The sequence below is a fragment of the Mastigoproctus giganteus genome, chromosome 10, assembly GCF_048544385.1.
Source record: "Mastigoproctus giganteus isolate SK-2022 chromosome 10, ASM4854438v1, whole genome shotgun sequence".
NCBI lineage: Eukaryota > Metazoa > Arthropoda > Arachnida > Uropygi > Thelyphonidae > Mastigoproctus > Mastigoproctus giganteus.
The window spans coordinates 171,944,075-171,959,717 of record NC_143584.1 but is presented as its reverse complement, the minus strand read 5'-3'; the positions used below and the strand labels follow the sequence as shown (position 1 = coordinate 171,959,717).

The following is a 15,643-nucleotide window of genomic DNA, read 5'->3' as shown; positions in this document are numbered from 1 at the left end:
GCACATTTTGAAGGAAAAAAGTAGATCGCATCACAAATTAAGTTGGCCACTCCTGGTAGACCAAAGATGGTACACAATTGGTTGTAGTCGGTCCTGTAATATATTAAGCAGTTCTAAAACAGAGCCGCTTCACAAGCAATAGTTGCGCCATTTCAACGGTATCAGCATAAATCTTGATTTATTTTCGAAATCCACATCTGAGATGAATGTCCAAACGTGAGGTTAGTCATCATCAGATAGGAGGCTTTTCTTCTGCACTTTCTTTTGCAAGACAGGTAACATGATTTTACTATGAATGGTTATAAATAAATAACTTTTTGAAATCTCAAATGAAACATCAAAAATAAGACCAAACGAGATCGTAGGGAGCGGTTTCCACAATCTCCCATTTTACTAATGACCCTGTATGTGTGCGAGTGAGTGCATGTAGGAGCGTGCATCCGTATGAGCGCATCAGGGAGTAATGCGTACTAGCCGCTCTTCTACAATGATGGAGCTTCCAGCCGTTCTAGAGACAGAGGTGACATCTGTGAGGACGTCTTTGCTCACAAACAATATAAATTTTTGCAAAAATATCTTTAAAAATAGAACAACACATGGCAAAAATATTACTCCCACATTGTCGCCCACACATGCAGTGACATTCGACCTTATCTCATCTCCCGGCATGCATTTCGCATCCAGAAACACTTTGGTCAACAAAGTTTCCAGTTCTATACAGAAACTCATGTATATCATTCACCACTGCGTGACGTCGGCCGATGGGCGGAGTTACCTCTACTGTCCCTATACCGATGACGTCACTTGACAGTCAAACGTTAGCGTCCATTCAGAGTGCCGGCACTAAGCTATCCCAGTAGTGGCTTATAAAGAGCGGACTGTCGGCAAAATCCATCGTCTTAAAGTGGGAGTATTGCCGACACGATCACTGAAGACCAGCACAAGAAGTTACCAGTCTTCCTGCCCAACCAACAAGTAAGTGACTTTCTTCTCTCCTTGCATAAATAACTTTCTAGTTTAAAACGTAATGTTATGTGGGTATCAAAGGTGCAGTTAGAAATTCAGCTAGCTTTTCATTTATTTCTGTTTGACACTCACACATTCAAACTTTTGTGAAGAGTGTTATCGAATAAATGGGAAAGTATCGATCTGTACTGTTTCTCTTTCTTCATCTATCGCGCTACTTTTTCCTGCCACTGTCTTCCCATCTACTGATTTTTTGCCTATTGTCATCATTTAAGTTTTCAATAATCCGTCTATCAACTATTATAACATCTGTTTTTAGTATTTTGTTTTTTATTTTCATTTCATCCAACAGGAACTTTTCCGATTTTAACTTCTAACCAGTTTTCTCACATCGGTCTTTCCATTTTGTTTTATCTATCTATCTACACGCTATGTTTTATATATTTTAAAAATTTCTCTTTATCCAACTATGTATATAAAGTACTTTACATTTATTTACTTATTCGAATATATTTTATACTACGAACTTTCTCTTTGTATGTGTGTATTCAGACAGACAGGCACACATATAGACTAATTTTGCCCGAATTTCAGCTATAAATTCAGTGGAAATTATATGAGAAGTCTTATCTGGTTTTTCGAAACATAAAAATATTAAATCATTCCCCAAATTAGTCTTTTTGGCTTTAAGTCAGCATAACCAATGAAAAAAAAAAAAAAAAACAGTAAAGAAAACTGCCTATTTAACTCAGGAAATCATAAAAGAGCTCGAAGTGCAGTACTGTAACTTAATATACATTGTGTAGTGAGTTGACTATTAAAGCCAGCCTGCTTGCTTGTTCGACTATTTTAGAAAACAGTCTTCAATTCTTAATTTTAATTTCTTTCTTCCTATGTAAGCATTTATCAGTTTAAACAACACAAACTTCAAGTGAATTTTTTTTTTAACTTGAATAAAAAAATAAAAAAAGTTCCGCATAACAGAAAACAACTAATTTCGTAAATCGTTGAGCAGTTTTAGGTTCAACGATATTCGTAGCACAGCAAGCATAGCTCAGCAAACATAAAAATAAACTGTATCAAGAAAATTACAAACGGACACATTACAAAAATAGCGCGACATTTTTGAGACTAATCTGTAATGGAAAGGATACGGATTATCTTTAACATAACTTTTTCAGTCTCCCAGTGTTCTGCAGGATGTTAAGCGTTCATACCATGATAGGGTTCAAAAGAATCTGCTTAAATCCTCAGAAAAAATTTAACTTTCCTAAAAGAATTAATGCTCGAATTACGACAATGCACTATCGTGGTTCTCTATTTAAATTTCAAAATCGTTTTCTTAGTAAGAAATATTGGCACTCTGATATTATTTAATTACTCCATTTAGGATCTGTACGCAGAGAAAGTTTGATAATTATTACTTTTTTTCCGATCGTATCAGTAGTTGTAAGTAGTAAGTCCGAGGGAATATAGCTCCACAGAAATTTGTAGAATTTGCTGCTAGTTTCGGCCACCGAACAATCTTTAAATAGCATTGTCTAAAGCGGGTCATGTTGGTTGGAATATTCTATTTAAGAAGGGTTGTGGATGGTATTGATATTTATTTATTTTTTTGCCTTATATGTAGGAAATTCATCTTCCTACTTTCCTTCGGTCAAATGAAGATGGACCAGAGAAAATTGAGAAGGAAATTAATTTTTAGTGCGCAAAACTCAGAGCGATTCCATCAGATTTCGATAATGACTGCTTTCCAAGGACAGTGCTCGCAGATAAATCTTATTCATATACATTACAACAGAAACCAGAAAGTTAATTTTACTAATTAATTTAATTAAGCCGTACTGTGCGAAAAAACATCCTTGCAGCTAAGGTTTACCGATTTCTTTTCTTGACCTTAAAAGTCAGATTTGAACATTATATTACCACAGATCAATGGTATGCACCAGAACACATCTGAAAATGTGATCATGAAGATATACACTTCTACGCCTTCAGAAAAATGCTAACAATAAGACAGAGCTGATAATTGGTAAAACTGTATGCTATAAAATGTGAAAGCAAGAATAGGTTAAGTTTTGGTAAAAATTAAAGTAATTTAATGATTGGTATTAACATTGACCTAAATTCAAAAAGCAAAGGTTGATATTTTCAAATTAAATATTCTGGTTATTTAAATAAAAGAGAGAAATCAGTTAAGGCAATGAGTGAACAGCATAACAAACTTAATGTAACTCATTATCTAAATCCTATGCAGTGAAATAAAATAAAATAATTTTATTTTATAATAAAATATACCTAAATTATACGACTGGAAAAGGAACAAGTACTAACAGGAAGCTGGTGACAATAGGGCCACAAAACCATGATGAGATAAATCTTGATGAGAATCCTGATGAGAGAGCTAAAGGAAGATAAGGGTCATAAATGTATTAAGCAGCATGTAAAGAACGTTAAGTAAAATATGAATTAAGAAGTGAAAATTTAGGTAGTATAAAGGCAATTTGAGGCAGATTGAAGTGTTTATTGTGCACGATGCCGGCTTACAAGAAGTCAGATAGAGGAAAGTATAAAATAAGATAAGGAGCTAAAAAGTTAAAAGAAGGTGAAAACAAAACCTAAGATCTACACACACAAGAAATATTTGTAAAATATGATAATCAGAAAGTATCAGCATATATATAAAAATTAAAAAATTTAGTTTTTATGGCAAATGAAAAAAACAAAAGGCCAAAATTAAATATTAATTATGAAAAAATTAAATACTGAAAGGACAAGAGTATGAAATCGCCCAGCACACATCGTGAGGAAACTACAACCATGCATCCATTCAGGATACAGTTTCGTACATCCAGACCAACGCAAGGTTGGTTAGTATTATGATATACCGTAATTCGAAACTGAATGGGTTATGACGGTGGTCCCTACGTTATATACCGAATGTAATTTACTATTATAATTAAAATATACAAAACAGTTAAACTGTACAAATAAAAATTTTTAATAATACTTTAGTCGGATGTCCGAAATGTAGGATACAAGGGAAAGGGAGAAAAGCAACCAGCAATTGGTAAAAGAAGAGAGGAATAGGGTTGAAGCAAAAATAGTGCAAAAGTATTCGGCCCGAAATCAGTACAATGCCAAAAAGAATTGGTACTCAGACGCATGCTGAGAGGGGAAATTTATATAAAATACATATTACATGGAATAATATATTAATTATAATAATATTAATATAATTTATTGGACAAGCTCCATTTGCCTATAGAATATATAAGGGTCATTTATATACAAACATACAGTAGTTGCTTGTTTTAACCAAATGGAAGAAGCGTATCCAAATGCATTATACATTAGAAAACAATTCTTGAATATATATGTCACGATATTGGCTTCGAGTTTTGCATCCACAAAGGTAGATCATATATTACTAGAAATATCTCAGCCAGTAATTGAGTTTGCGGAAATTACTAAATGACATTGTAGCAAACGCATTTAACGTCGTATTAAAAAGTAAGTCATTAAAATCTAATTAATATCATAAACGCTATTCATTATGCAGTAGTATAATAGATTTAATAGTGCCAAATGTTTTTATGAATTCGAGTATACGTAAGGGGTGAAGTCCAATTTGTTAACAAGGAGCTCGCTCGAGAAGAATTTCAGCTAAGGTTCTACAAGAGGTGTCAAAGTAATGCATTCTAGGGAAAGATGTTGCTAATACTTATAACTGTTATTTTTAAATAACAATTTCTTTTACTGATTTAAGTTACCTTTCTTTAACTTGGTCATAAAATATTTTTTGAAAATTTGACTTTGCTAGAAGTTATTTGAGATCGTGTGCTGGTAGACATTAGAATTTAGTATTACTATTAGCTACATAGTGAAAGGAAGCCATTGGCTTTTGCTGCGCCAGCCATAAAATAATAAATAAAAAATAAAAAAATAAAAAAATAAAATATATATATAATTAAAAAGAAAATAAACTGGCTAACTACTTTGAATTTACCGAAACTATCAGCCTAACTATCCACGGAAGTAACTTAGTCCAGTAATTAGCAATTCGCTTGTTAAAAGAAAAACTTCCTCTTGGTAATTTCAAATTCAAATTTCTCCGTAATTTTAATTTATGGGTCCTAGTTCTGGAGTCCTTTATAATATTTAAAATTTCACCTTCATTAATTTTATTTTCCTCCCTCAGAGCTTTGAGTCATATAGACTTAAATCAGATTCCAGTTTTAAGGTGCCTAGCACTGTAGACCACATATTCGAAGCCTTTCCTCATAAATGAGTATGAGAAAACTTCGAATGCCTTTTACAGATCTCACTAAGAAAGTTGACCGCCGAGTCTTTTTTTAAAGGTGTGATACCTATAATTGGACACAGTATTCTTGCAACTGCCTTATACAGCGCGGTTATGAACTCCTAGTCTCTACAAGCAAATTTTCGACAAATCATAAAGAGAATATCACGTGCCTTGCTTCTTGGACAACTTTTTTTTTTTTTTTGTTTTTTTTAATTTTTATAAATGACATCGATGAAGGCACAGAGCGTATCAGGCACAGAGCGATCACAGAGCGTATGATTTCAAAATTTGAAATCTGACGCAGGGTTAAGAGTTATGAATTTTTCCGAGTAATACCGATAGATAGGCGAAAAACTTCATGTCTGCTCGTATTACAACTCTTAAATCCCTTTCTTTCTCTGTTTTGAATTCAACCCATCAATTGTATATTACTTTCGGGGCTTTGCATTTTAGTCCGAAAAATAGCTGCCACTATCCTTAAAGACCATCTTTGGCCATCCACGTCATGCTGGAAGAGTGCTGCTTGGCACTGATCAATGACCACTCTCCCGATCTTGACTTCGTCAGCAAATCATGCCTTCTATGCCTTCGTCGATGTCATTTATGACAATCAGAAAAAAACAGTGGTTCCAGAACTGATTCTTGGGATAGGGTATCCCGCTTCTAACAACAGACCAATCTGAAGGGTAACTATTAATCACAACCCTCTGCTTTTCTGCTCTGTAGCCACCGTGCGATCCATCTCAGAATCTCACCCGTGATGCTAGCAGGTTCCAGCCTATACAGTAACCTCTTACCAGGGACTGAGTGAAACGCTTTACTAAAATCAAAATAAACAAGGAAATTATTTCATACATCTAGCTGAATAGCTAACCAGCTTAGTTAAATATTCAGCTGAACTAAATTTTTCAGAATTAAAACTCGTTAAAAATTGTCAAAAGGAAAATCAATTTCTTTTTGACAATGCACTTTCTAGTTGTTACAGAAAATTTTCGGTGAAAAAAGTTTGACAAATTACTTTTTAATGTTTATTTGTTCTTGTAGTCACATATTTCAAAAACGTCTTAAAAATATATGTTCGTGAAATTTTAAAGGTCTCGCGATATATTTTTGCCAATGAACCCGAAAACTTAACTTCAACCTAACCTTGGGCATGATGTAAATTCAAGTGGTGATGGTGGGGGAAGGGAGTAAACGTTGTCTGAAATCAAAAACTAAGGTGTCCGAAAATGCCATTAGCGATGTACTACATCTCTAAATGAGTTCTTGAGTTCTTAGTGACATGGAGTGGTTTCGCCACTTATCACTCGTTTGGCGAGGTATGGGTTCGATCCGATCGACAACTGAGCTAATTTCTGAAGTCCTCTTCAATCGAAGTTGAAATTTCCGATCTGAGGTGGACGGAGCAGGCAGGATTTTCACTCGCGAGCTATTCCAGATTTTTCAGCCCGCAAAACAAAATCGGCCTGTGAACAGGCATTTGAATAGACACAAAACGCAATGGTGCAATATGGGCTAAATCGTTGATGCTCAAAAAAAAAAAAATAAATAAATAAAATAAAATAACATTTCTAAATGAAATCTGTAATGATTTTAAAATTTGAAGCTACGCTTGTTGTTTTAAAATTTCAAGTTACTTTATGTAAAATGTTGCTCATGACCATAAATTTCATCAGTTAATCTATTTGCACAGTTTTAAAATACCACTTGCCCTCAAGAATGTCCTCGCAGATAAAATTGGAACCTAGACGAAATCCAGAGTGGATTTCGTCTAGGTTCCAATTTTATCAAAACGGGAGGAATTTTAACCTTTTTTGTTTTCCCCAAATTGTGACCCATTTAGTTGTTATCGTGCGAGTCTTCCATGGATTTTCCTCTTCGAAATTCGGATTTTTTCATCCAACAAGATCGGTAATCGACCACAGATACTCGCAAATTACTGAAGTTATATATCGCGGAGGACAAGCTCAATAACTTTGAGAGCCGAACAAACAAGTATTCGAAGCCTGCTTTACGTGACTTTTATTAAGTGGAATACACACACATGCAATAAAAATTTACTTTACAACACAACTAATTTCAAAATCACGATTAATGAAAAGATAAACCAGAGTTGAATTTTTGACCGTTTTCATATACAAGACCCATTATTTTTTGTATTTTCCTAAAGAAAGATATTTTTGTATATTTCTGTCTGCATATATCTGCATGGACAAAGATTATAAACGTTGCATAATTTTCTGAAAAATTCCAACTGCAATCGTTTGATATTCGGTTGCTACTCTGAGTCTTTTTTTTTTTTTTTTTTTAATTTCTGATTAATCAACGTTCTGATGCATGAATTTTTTCAGTCAATATTTCTCTGAGGGCCACAGTTTGGCCGTCTATTATATACCATGGCCTCACAGTCTTAATGCCTTGGCACTAATTCTAAACAACCAATCAGCCCAAAAAAAAAAAGTGTAAAAAAATTGCACAAAGACAACTTTTAAATTCATTTAATGTCAGAGAAATATTACTAAAAGTTTTACTCACATTTGATACATCAGTTTTCAGTGCCGAGTATTCATTCAGTATAGTATTCATCCTGCTGAAAATTATGAAAAAATAAACAAAAATGCCTGGTTTTGTTTCGTTTTTTTTTAATGAAAAAAAATCTAAGTTTTACATCCGAAATTTAAAAATTTCGTATTGTCAAGTATGTTTCATTATAGAAAATATTTCAAATGTATAGACAAAAAGTTCTGGGATGTATTCTAGGATTCAAAAGAACAAAAAAGTCACATTTTATTCTGAATAGTTACGGCGCTATTGATCTTTGAATCTTATAAAATGGCTATGGAGTTTTAAATGGCAAAAAAAAGTATTATAAAATAAGGACGAATAAGCAGACACGAACTTATTATGAATGTTTGACTAGGTACTTACCTGTCTATTCTTCTTCTTATTATTATTATTATTATTTTTTTTTTTTTTTAACCATGCAAATATCCATAGCCAAAAACAGAAAACTTTTGATAAATCGATCACAAACGTTTTTATGACTGACTTTTTTATTCTTATTTTCGACCCTAACTATATCCCGGAATCTTTTGCACATATTTTTGAAAGACCCTGTACACTGGAAGTACAGAATGTTTAGTCTGGGAAAAAAATTAAAAATCGATTACGGGAGAACTATTAGTCGCAGAGGAATACAGTTTCGGCAATAACATTTCACGGGTTACGGGATTTTTCATGAATTCCAAATATCACGGGGAAAGACGCTGTTGTGCAATGTAATGTCAAGGGGAGGGTTGTTAAATACCAAAGCAATTAACACTATGAGGTGTCAGTGTATTGTGTCTATAACTGCGTGTGTACTTCGGTCGGTTTGCTCTTTGATGGACAAAAATCGCGAGTTTCCGAGAGGGAAAAAAAACTAATAACATGAAACCATCGCCTGAGACCGGCTGACTCGGCCACTTTATGGAAACAGCCCATAAAAATTCCTCGCATTACTGACGGGATTTGATTTGAATCTCTGGCCTTTTCTCCATGGTTTTGAAGGTAAGAGGGTGCAAAGATTACGGTATAAGGAATGCCTGTCATTCAGTCAGTCGATAAAACTCTGCTGATTAAGCTGGCCTACAAGAATTCTAAGTCCGTGCTTTACTCAGATTTGGTCAGAAGAGCACGCTATAAAATCAAATTTATTGATAACATACCCTGATACAGAAAGAATGGTGACAGATTAAAATGCATATGAAAAGCAGAGTCAGAACAATATAACCGTGTGGATTATCCCGGTTAGTTAAGAAGTTAGGGAAAATAGGAAGCCTGATAGCTAGTCAACGAAGATGAGTGATCAACTTCTTGCAGTTACGGCTGCCATCAATTTCTGATGTTCCATCCGTCCAACTTCATGGACGGATGGAAAAGCAGTTCCCATTCTTGCGTAAGGGTTCATCCAAACTCTGCTGAGATTTCGGCAGGGTGCCTGCAATTGATAACCCTCCTGCCTAAAGCATTCCAGGCTTACCCTAGCGGAATGAAGCCAGGAGGGCATGCCTGGTATGAAGTCTGGGATATCTGGCCAACCATGCCATACGAGGATATACTTTCCCCCTGAAAGCAGTGGCGCATGAGGAGAGCACGATGAGGACATGTGGTATTAAAGTGGGGGACAAACTGATTCTGCTAAAAGTGCGAAAATAAGGATCATGGATTGCATCTCGATACCTTGCAGCAATGACACTTTCTCGAGAGAACACGTGAAATACGGCTCATGAAAGATTCCAGCTCATACTGTTAAACAACATTCAAACATCTCTTTAAGCGATGTTAGCAAAATAAAACCTGGTTCTTAATTTGCAGCAGATAAAAGTGCACGGGAATCTGACTACAGACAACCAACATCAGTGAAGCACACAAGGTTCCCTCTTCTAGAAAATATTTGGTTCTATTTTTATTTGTATTCTAAAATGTATTCGCGATTTTGTGTTTGATTCTTAGCTTTTCAATATCATTGCAATTCCTGCAGGTTCCCAACTTATAACTGTTTTTTGGTATTAAAATTAATTGTTTAGTGATTTGCCATTTTGTACATATCTGTGATAAATAGCCTTTAATTCGATACTATTTTTAACTGTATGTAAGCGTAAAGTTAGCTATAACTAAAAGTTAATTTTTTGAAAAGTTAATAATTCATCAGCCTAAGCAAAGTACCTGCGTTGCTCTGAGACATCCAAATATCCAACAGAATAAACACATTGGTAACCCATAAGTATATCGCTTTCATGAACTGCTTGATCATTTCTTCATTATTATCTTTAAGTTTGACTAAACTTAAAAAACAATTAATGGATCATTACCTAACAATATACAGTAGACTGTCGAAATAACGACACCCTAAACGGCACATTTGAGATAACGGCAGATTGAGATCAGATGTTTACATACAGAGCAGATGTCTTGCCTTGCAGTGCCGAAAAAAAATAAAACGGCAAGTCACGTAATTACTTTTTTGTTTAAATTCGCCATTTGGAAAGTGAATTCTGTACTGATATCACGAATTATATCGCTGTCTTACATCTATTTTAAATTAAAAACCCCTCACTATGGCTCCTAAAGTTAATAAACCTCATACAGAGAAGAAAACAAGAATAATTAAGAACCTTAAGCTTAGTGAAAAACTTGATATAATAACAGAAAATAGAACGGGCATAAGTAGGAGTATATTAATGGCAGAATATTAACATTGGATCGTCAACATGTTTATGTTTTTTATGCGCAGTTAAATAAAAGTGCATTCTTAATTTCTCTATTTCTTATTTAGCTTCATTATTTCTACATTAAATATATTAAAAATAAAACTTTCTAGATAACGGAAAAATCGAAATAACGGCATCTTGAATTCCCGAAGGTGCCGTTATTCTTTAAGTCAACAGTGATACCTATGTGAACAAAATATCCTGGGAGACTTAAAATACCCAGGGTGAGACAAATGTACCACGAAGATCGAAGATTTCATTTGATCAAGAGAACTTCGAGAGTTCATATGATCAAGAGAACTGAATTACTACGTAGAACCACAGTACCCAGAATAAAATGATTCTGACCAACCAAGTGTTTAGGAAGGTAAAAGCTATGTCTGAATAAAAACTTTTAAATGAAGGCCAAAAAATATTTCATATTCTTAAAGATATATTATTTAATGCCATTACTATTTAATTACATAATTATTTGTATATAATGTCATTAAATTGTTTTTACTTTTATATCTACCATTTACTATTTTCAAACCTTTGCATTCCTATTATAAATTTTTCAACTGAAATACAGACAACTCTCGGTTTACGAACGATTTCCGCTCCAAGACGTTGTTCGTTATACGTTTTGTTCATTGTGTATCTTGCATTCCTGAGCTTTTACGATACGTATCGTATTATATTAGCAGCCATTTTAAAGCATTAAAACCATGTACTAAACATCGAATGGTCTATACAATACGTTTTACTACAATGTATGTATGCTTTATGGTTTATCGTATACGATACGTAACGTAAAATAAAATAAGAAAAGAATAAAAAAACAAGATATCGTACTTGTTAATTTTAAATAAAAACAAAGATTTACAAAATATAAATTAAAGAAAATGAGTACAGTACGTTTTTTTACCGGCTAGATTAGTTTTATTAACCAAGAACAGTTCAGTATAATTATCATATAATTTTCTGATAATTATTGCAATAAATACATTTGTTAAAAGTTTATTTATTTAAATCTTACAATTATGTTTACTATACATTTGGCATTTCGTTTTATAAGGAACTCTATATCTATTGGCGACTAAGAAATTTTGAACGAATTGTGACTTTCGTTATAGCGCATGTTCGTAAATCGAACGTTCATAAACCGAGAGTTGCCTGTATCTGGAACAACCTCCTGAAAACTATAAGGTTTGAGGCACGATCGAGCTGTTCCGCCGAACAGGGCGCCAAAATTTAGGGAGCGCAAAATGCCCTGAAAATTCACTGATTTGCTATAAATTTCAAGTCGGAGAGGGTGCACCAAAAAATCTCGCACAGGGCGCTGATAGACCTAGGGCCGGTTCTGACTATAATCTACAGAACTTCAAGTCTAACGTCCATAAGTATCAATAAGTATCTCCAAGATTGAACACTCACTAAGGAGAAAACACTCTTTCGAGTTTGTGGTTTTCATAAAAAATGCTGAATGGCATTATGCTACACAGCAAGAACCATATAACTCGTTTGCTTCTTTAATAATAATAAAAAATTCAAATACCACATTCATTTAAGATTATTCTTAAGTCGGATTAAATTAAACCCAACTTATTTTATTAATCTAAGGCAATGGAATACAAATACATTATACGAATTTACCAAAAAGTAGTCCAAGGTTTGTCAGGAACTTGAGCGAAACTATTGCAAAGCTTGTACAGCCTTCTCTTAGTACTGAAAAACTCAACTCCACACGACAAAGAATGGGAAATTAAGGGAGCCTAACCTTACACCCTCCCCCGTCAAGATGACTTTTATCGCTTTTATGTTTTACTGAAGTAGCTACTAAAGAATCTAGTGTTTAGGATGGTTACAAGCATCGTCACATACTTGCTTGGTCGATACCTTGTGCCTTGTTCATTCGGTGCCAACAATGTTCGTCCCCACTAATTCTGACCCCATCTACTGATTTCCGTTATTTGGCTGCGATCACCGGAACAAAGTGGGTAACAAGATTGAACACTCACTAAGGAGAAAATACTCTTTCCCATGATAAATAGATGACCTCGTTTGTTATTAGACTGCACCGAATGTTTACAATGGGACAGCAGTTCTTTTGTTAACAGAATGGCGACCCATAAATATTCCTTTAAATACAAGTTCCTACCGATAAGACAATTTTTTTTTATGTAGGAAAGCACATATTGAATACCTATTATATATGCCAATAATTAAGTTATTATATTATATAAATTCTTATTTTTCATCTTATAATCAATAACCACATTAATAACTGGAAGTGCAAAAACAAAGTTATTATAATGTTACTACTATATCGACCGGATATAGTAATCTATTACTCGACCTTGACAATAGTTTACAGATGGCATGTGCTTATATATACAAGCACACATCCCATTATCGGGAGTATTAAAATAAATTCTGATTATATTTTTTAAAGACCACTTATTTATTTAAGCATCATACGATACAAGACGATAAAAATTCAAAATAGAAATATGCTTCCCGATCAAAATGTTATAAATCCTATACTATTTGTATTAACACAGTAAAACGGGCATACATTCATATGCAAAAGTAAAGTGAGTTGCACATTTTTGAAAATATCTCATAACTACCTATCGTGCGTGTGGACATCTACACGATCCTCCTACATTATGGTAATCTGGCAAGGCTCTGTACAATTCTCTGCTTGAACTCAACTACTGGTCCAAAACATACCAATGATGTTCAACTGAATTTCGATCTCGGCTCCAAGCTGGATCGGCAGGTTCACCAGATTGTTCGCCTTGTTTAGAAGACCGGTTTTTGACATGGTATTGTCATGCTGATAAAAATACGTATCACCCTCCTAAAATTTTTTCCCCAATACAAGTAAAGCAGAAGGGTTCAAAATATCAGAAAAGACAGCTGCATTCGTTATTTCATGGATGGCAGCAAGCATGACAAAGTTAAAACAATGTAAAACAGAGCAATACCATCGCCGTACCAACACCGAACATCATTGCTGGTGAAATACGGTTTGGGTGAAATCGTTCCTTGGGGTATATGCCATGTCCAACTGAATCCATCTAACGCCTGGACTGAGTCGCGTGATTCGTTATGCTTTCTAACTTTTGTTTGCCACTACAATGACGTCCAATGCTTTTGTTCTCTGTAGGAAGATTAGTCGGCGATGTGCATTGCAGAGAGACAGCTTAGGCCTACGAGAAGATGCGCGACCATGGTAACCTATACTATGAAATGTTTTTCTGATTGCTGCTGGTCTCGAACTTAGCCAAATTTTGTCAACTGTCTCTCGAAACATTATTAAGGGGCTTTACGATTTCCACCCACTACCCGTTTTAACTGTCGACATGCTCTGCGGCTGTCTACTTGGCTTGGGATGAATGGTGACATTACCTTCTACCTTCGCCAAGGATAGGATATTTCCAACAGTTAATTTTGAGTACCTCGACCTTTCTGCTACTTGGCGAATGAACATGCCCACTGTACGACAACCTATATCAACACCTCTGATGAAAGGATATAGATCCTTTTCTCGTCCCATTCTGTTCATCTACTTGTCACTGAGTATGTATACTTTTTAAACCTTATTTTTAACTAGTATTGTCATCTACCTGTCATGCAATTTATCCTTACCAAGTGGTGAGATGCGCCGTTACATATGCCGGAAGATAGTATATGAATGAATAACTAATAAAACCCAGCAAACACGCAATGAATGTGCATGTCATGAAAAAATAACAATCAAGTGATGAAAATCATGCTACGAATAAAGCATTACACAAGGATTAAGAGGCGGTTTCATCGCCGCTCAATGCAAAACACCAAGTCCACATGCTGTCAACAAAGTTATTCAAGATATCAGTGTGCCATATTTCTCCTTGAAGGAAGATTTTAACTCATGCAGGGTTTTCTTTTTGGAGAGGATGGCGACTTGCAATTCATTTCGACAAAGCAATTTAACGATGTTCTATGGGGGTTCAGACTGGCGATTTCACAAACTACTCTATTCTTTCAAAATGTTCGCTTTTCAGAAATTTATAAGCCAAGAGGACCACGTCGCACTTCCTAAATGGGATATGCGATATAGACCTATTATACTAACCATGCCTGAAATTTGATCATTCAAAGCATGAATGAACTTTGGCCATTAATGGTCCAATAGCAAATGAACTGTAGATCGGAGTTAACGATTCTGCCACTTGCATTACCGTATTTGACGCCGCAAGATTTTTTGGGAAGTTATAAGGTGAAATACCGGATACGTCTAGCACAACCCTGAAATTGAAAGGCCTCAAGGAATGAATATGCGCCTCCTATAATACCATTCATAATTAATTCTGTGCTGTCCATCATATAGCCCTAGCAGACAGCAGTGGTTACAATCCCCTTTCTTCCACACCGTGTGAAAAAAGCCACATTGAATTCCTTCAAAGAGAAGAGGAATTTTTACTGGTATCGTTATTTTATTTTTTTTCACACTGTGACAAGATTATTCGGCCTCTGGCGAAGGGAACATGGTTTTTCCTCTCTTCCAGAAACTCTGATTTTTAGCCCAATACAAACAGGAAACCCACCAAGAAATACACGAAATCTACAGTATAATACACTGTGGCAGGAATCTCGTAAGATGAAAATGTCCTTTTTTTTTTTTTTTTTTTTTTTTCCCTTCCATGAAACCTTTGTACTCAGAGTGTAATGTTAGAGACGGCGATCATTTTCAATTTTTCATCCTATAATATTTGTAGGATTATGGGAGTATTTTATTTGCTTTTTGTCATTAGTAGTTAATGTACAGAATGTTCTGATTGTTGCAATAATGTTATATAAGACTCCTGGGATGAATTGTAGTCATCGCTCGCGACCCATCTCACCTCTGATAAACAAACCTTTCTTACAGGGGACTTCAATATGCCCACCCCAAGACATTCTGAAACTACACGAGACTTCATTACCTTAATTGAAAATTTAGGGCTGGATTTCCTTGAATCACAGCCTAAAGGAGAAACCAGCGTTAGACCTAGTATTTCGTCGTACTGCAGATTTGACGCCCACAATCCCGACCTTTGCCTTTAATTCAGACCACAAACCACTAATCTATGCCTTTACGTTCCCGCCG

General features: G+C 34.9%; 1 long non-coding RNA gene across 1 annotated transcript in view; it reads left to right on the top strand.

The window, feature by feature from the left end:
* The first annotated feature begins 840 nt into the window (after positions 1–840).
* Positions 841–15,643, top strand: part of LOC150079483 (uncharacterized) — a 90,997-nt gene continuing 76,194 nt past the window's right edge. The window contains exon 1 of the long non-coding RNA XR_016547536.1: positions 841–975. This is a non-coding gene — a long non-coding RNA (uncharacterized LOC150079483). The remainder of the gene's footprint in view (positions 976–15,643) is intronic.